Below are 6,040 nucleotides of genomic sequence, written 5' to 3'. Positions count from 1 at the left end.
ATTGCCAAGCAGGGAGCCAGATCGTAGCAAGAGTGATTGGGGGGAGATGACTTTAACCCTTTAGATATTGTGGTAGGGTTTTGATCTAAAGTGGACCCCCTGAGCTGGCAATTTGTGAATAAAAAAAATCACTATACAGTTAAGGTCACAAGTAGGTTGGGCTTGAGTGTAGCCTCTGTAAAGAGATATGGGTTATAGATTTTAGGAATGATTAATTCTTAGTCCTTTAGGGGAAGACTGTCTCACCATATATTATGGTGAGTTCTTTTTGGGGTGGGTGGGATATATGCATTTTAATTAGACGACAAGCTCTGAAGAAGCTGTGGAGAATTAGAGAATCCATTCCTTTATTTTTTACCTCAGTTTCTCCCCACCCCCAATCATTAGTCTGCCAAGGCTTATGGGATTTACATATGAATGTTAAAAGTGAACTGTCCACAAAATGGCCATAGAAGCTATTAGCACAGAAAGATAATCAATGGGGAAATTGTTCCTTACAGTGCATTTTTCATGCAAAGTCATCACCAGAAAGCAATTTTACTGCCATACATGTATGTATGTGTATATATCTATATATCTATATAAAGATCATGAATATCACACCCCAGTTAAACAGTTTCCATATCCCCTTGGATTTTACAACATGGATGAAAAGGCAGTATTGTGCATTTCTAATGTGATGGCAGTGTGTTATATACAAATACTCTGCTTGAACTTGGATCCAGTTATAAAAAATGCCATTTGGATGAATAAAAGCAGATTGCTTACCTGTAACCATGGGTCTTGAGAGTGGTAAACTGTGGTGGCGCAACACACTCCTCCTTTCCCACTGCAGATGGCACAGTGACCTGCTGTTGCTCTGGAGCTTCCTTATAAAATCTGTTTATAAACCCTGAGGAACTAAACGGGAAGTTGGAGGCCATGCCACGTGCATGGTGGCAAGTTTCCTACCAAACTGCCCAGAAGGTGTTTATGTGTGACAGGGCCTTCTTAGTGGTGGTTCTCCATTTGTGGCATGTCCTCTGCAGTGAGGGTGGGGAGGTCTGTCCTACTCATTATTAACTTTAAGCAGAAACTTAAAAGAATGTTTTTAGTACGGTGGTACCTCTGGTTGCGAACGGGATCTGTTCCGAAGGCCCGTTTGCAACATGAAAAGCCCGCAACCTGAAGCGCCGTATCTGCACAGGTGTGTGGTGTGATTTGGCGCTTGTGTGCGTGCACAAAGTGCGATTTAGCACTTCTGTGCATGCGGCAAAACCTGGAAGTAACCCTTTCCGGTACTTCCGGGTTGCTGCAAGACGCAACCTGAAAAAACGTAACATGAAGCAAACGTAACATGAGGTATGAGTACTCTGTTGGGAGCTGCCCAGAGTGGCTGGAGCAACCCAGTCAGATGGGCAACAAACACATTGTTGTTTTCTGTTTAACCAGGCAATTTATGGCTGAAAGCTACTGCTCTGGCCAACCCTGAAAGTATTACCTATGTGGGTAATAGCTTGATGGCTGTACTTTTAGATGTTATATACTGTTACTTCTAGGGTGCTGAGAGTTGTTAAGAGGCAACTCCATTCCCTTCAAAGAACTGCAGTTGCCAGAGTTCCCTGTGAAGAACTATTGATTGTTAAAGTACTATTGGGAATTGTAGTTCAAGTGCCTAGGGTGGGGGACAGGCATCTTCAAACATCTCTCAGCACCTTTGACAAACTACAGCCATCTCCACCCCCCAATCATCTGGGTGAAGCCATGACTGTTTAACATGGCAGCATAGTGCTTTAAATGTTCAGTATGGCTAGAGCAATAGTCGTGGATCCGTATTATATTAGTGTGCATAATGATGAGTAATAGAATATGTCCTATGATTTAAAAAATGAGAGTCCCACTTGTTGTTAGTCCTCTGTTTCCGATGTGCAAGCGGGAGAACTTTTGCTTATGTAGCCAAAATGGCATCACCCACAGAAAGGCAGGGATCAGTAGATATTTTTTTTTTGGGGGGGGACATCAATATTTGCAGAAGTATAAAAATGATATATAATCTAAGATGTGGGGTGCGGAAGATGAACCCACAAAACAGTCCACTGAAGACCGAGCAGTGAACATGCTCTGCGACTACAGAATGCTGGCTGATTGTTCAGGAGAAAGAAATGGAAAACTTGGTGGGAAGGTATATAAAATTATGGAGGAAGGTGAAGATTTGCTACCAGTCCATGTTCAAACCCCAACTAGTGGGACAATAACTCAATGACTTCAAAAAACAATAAAGCACAATTATGATAGGTAAAGGTAAAGGGACCCCTGACCATTAGGTCCAGTCATGGCCGACTCTGGGGTTGCGACGCTCATATCGCTTTATTGGCCGAGGGAGCCGGCGTACAGCTTCCGGGTCATGTGGCCAGCATGACTAAGCCGCTTCTGGCGAACCAGAGCAGCGCACAGAAACGCCGTTCACCTTCCCACCGAAGCGGTACCTATTTATCTACTTGCACTTTGACGTGCTTTCGAACTGCTAGGTTGGCAGGAGCAGGGACCGAGCAACGGGATCTCACCCCGTCGCGGGGATTCAAACCGCCAACCTTCTGATCGGCAAGTCCTAGGCTCTGTGGTTTAACGCACAGCGCCACCCGCGTCCCAACACAATTCTGATACCGTACATTAAATATATATATGCTGCAGTCCGTGTCTGAAATAAGCTCAAGGATGGACGATGCTTCTTTATACCTGTCCAGGTTTTGCTCTTCAAAACCAGTGGCTGAACCTCCATTGGTTTGAGAGGGGCTAGATCACAGCCTGAGAATTACTCTGCTTTGGATTGTGAGCGTTCATCAGCCTAGAGAGCAAAACCCCCACAAACGGCGCCTTTAAACATAACACACCACTGTGGTGCAGAGAGCAGCGCTTGAGTTATCAGCTTTTTCATTTTCACGGAGGTTATCTTTCCTGTTTATCTGATAGAACTATACACAAACCCCATGTTATAGGTTAGCCATCACAATGACATAAATATACTGGTTTCCTACTATTGAACAAACTCAATACCTCTTGCTCCGAGAAAGTGAAAAGGCAGAAAATGCGGTTAAAGAACCTAATTGTGGCGTTAGGTTCCTGTGTGGGAGTGCACTGCTCTCGCAGCAACGCAAAAAGCACATTTGTGGGTGAAAATACATACGTATAGGGTTCTGGCTCCTTTAGTGCTGTTTCAAGTACTCTGAATTTATAGTCTAGTGTGGGTGGCATCATGCCTAGTGCTTTTTCACCTGCAATCTCCCATGCGGATTAGCAGGACATGCTGAAAATGCAGAGATTCCATACGGGCACCTTAGTTCTGCAGGGGTCACCAACGTAGTGCCCATGGGCACACATGCCCAAAAAGCCATCCCTGGCCCCAGCAGCTCCCCCCACAGTAGCCTCAGAGAATAGGAGGTGCTCTTAGTCTTCTCTCATCCCTAGGGAGCAGGGGGTGTCCTCTGAGATCTCCTGGGCTCTGCACCTGCCCAGTGATTCATAGAAGGCCCTTTCCCCCACTTCAAGCTTTGGGTAAGGTTGATTTGATCACCTCCCTCTTGTTCCTTCTGTAGAGCTTTATTCCCTTGTTCCTGACATAGCTCTTCACTCACCCCTTCTTGCTTGGCCAGGGGGAAGGCCCTATGTTCTAGTTTGCCTTAGGTGTCAAAATGTATTGGGCCAGCCCCCTGACGCTTGGTTGCAGGGAGTGTCTCTCTAGTGCCCATGACTATTTTTCTAGCTTACAAAAAGTTGGCAACTCCTGTACTGTACTGGTTCAGTTTCTACAGCATGTCAGGATAGTGAAACAGTGAAGCAGAGATAGGAAGAATTAATCGTTTCAGATGTCAGAAATGATTAATGCTTTGCTCTTTAGAGGGAGATACATTCGCGATGTAAGCATTTTATTTTATTTTACTACAGTAAGCTTTGAGGGAGCTGTTGGGAGTTATGCAAGCCGTACCCTTAGTTTCACCTTTGTGTTGAGAAACTCTTATGCGTGTGCATGTATGTGCGAATAAACACTTGTGATTAAACCTTAAGAGGGGCACCATTTTCAATGACAAATTCAATTTTCATCAGTTCCAATTCTGCATTGTTTACTGATCGACGCTTTGCTACCCTTTTAGACTCATCAGAAAGAAACGAGACTTCATCCTGTTTGAAGATGAGAATGTAAAAGCAGCCTGCTGGATTCAGGCCAATGGCAGCCTATCTAATCCAGCATTCTGTTCTCACAGTGGCCAACCAGATGCCTGTGGAAAGCCTTCAAGTTGGACATGAACACAGAAGCCCTCTCTCCACCTGTGATGGCCAGAAATTCAGAGACATCCTGCCTTCAACAGCTCTGTTGCCTGCAACAGTACCTGTGAAGACAAACCTATCTTTAAAGTCGAAATAAAAAAATTCCTTCCTGTAGCACCTTAAAGACCAACTAAGTTAGTTCTTGGTATAAGCTTTCGTGTGCATGCACACTTCTTCAGATACTTCTTCAGTGTATCTGAATATTCTTCAGATATTCTTCAGTGTATCTGAAGAAGTGTGCATGCACACGAAAGCTTATACCAAGAACTAACTTAGTTGGTCTTTAAGGTGCTACAGGAAGGAATTTTTTTATTTCGACTATGGCAGACCAACACGGCTACCCATCTGTAACTATCTTTAAAGTAACACACTTCAGCTCAGACCTCAGCTTGAGTTCTAGCACCACCTATGGATGAAATAAAATAAATCCTGACTGCTTATCTCCTAACACACAAAATAAGGCGGAATGGGATGCTTTCCCCTTCCCCAGCAATCCTCTGCAAACATCCCTTGGAAAGGAAGCTTCTTAATATCAGAAAGCAGATTGCTGGCTCAAATTCTTTCAGTGAAATGGTGCAATGTGGGCTAATACAACATGATCCTCCAAGCCCCACACAGCAAACCTCTGGTGGGTGCACTGCATGGCTGGCTGCGCTCAGCGGGTCACACGTTGTGCAGGTGTGATCTTGTTAATTAGAGCCCCCAAATGATACACTGACTGCAGCTGCTTTTATTGAAAGTTGCAGAAATGGGAGTGACCTCTGCTTCAGTTTTTTTTTTATATCTGCCCATATAGTCAGGAACACACACGATGAAATCTGCTCATTATTGCCAAACTGCCCCACCGAGTTTGTACAGTGGTACCTCGGGTTTCAGATGCTTCAGGCTATGTGATTTTGGGTTGCGCACCGCGCTGAACCTGGAAGTACTGGAATGGGTTTCTTCCGGATTTTGGCACTCACGCAGAAGTGCTAAACCACGCTTTGCGCATGCGCAGAAGCACTGAATCGCGACCCGCACATGCGCAAACGGGGCGCTGCGGGTTGCGAACGTGCCTCCTGCACGGATTATGTTCGCAAGCCAAGGTTCCACTGTACGGCATTGAGATACGATGTTCTGCCCCATGGCTGGCGACAGAGAGTATGCATGGAATGCCTGAAATAAGTGAGCTTACTGCACTGAAACCCGCAAATCGCAAATATAGCTTGGCTTGTGCGCAGAACGTAGCTGCCCCAGGCTACACTGCTGTTTGGCTGCAAGGGAGGACGGCACACAATTCTGGCTTATGCTGTGGTTCAAGAGCTGTTCCCTTGGGTTCCAATACAGAGTATCTGATATTCAAAAAGGAGTCGACCGGCTTTTGCTTTGAGCAAAATCCCCAGGTCGTGTCAACTTATTTTTATTGTTCGGCTCCTATATCATCAACAGGACCAAGGCAGGTTTTTCTTACCATTTTCCAATCTTTTAGTGTAGCGGCACCTAAACTTTGGAACTCCCTGCCTATTGACATCACACAGACCCCTTTGCAATACTTGGTTGGCGCCTGCTTAGAACATTTTCGTTCGGGCAGGCCTATCCAGACGCAGGTGGCGCTGTGGGTTAAACCACAAAGCCTAGGACTTGCCGATCAGAAGGTCGGTGGTTCGAATCCCCGCGACGGGGTGAGTTCCCGTTGCTCGGTCCCAGCTCCTGCCAACCTAGCAGTTCGAAAGCACCTCAAAGTGCAAGTAGATAAATA

This window comes from Podarcis pityusensis, assembly GCF_964106645.2.
Source record: "Podarcis pityusensis genome assembly, chromosome: 6".
Taxonomy (NCBI): Eukaryota; Metazoa; Chordata; class Lepidosauria; order Squamata; family Lacertidae; genus Podarcis; species Podarcis pityusensis.
This window is presented reverse-complemented; position numbering follows the sequence as displayed.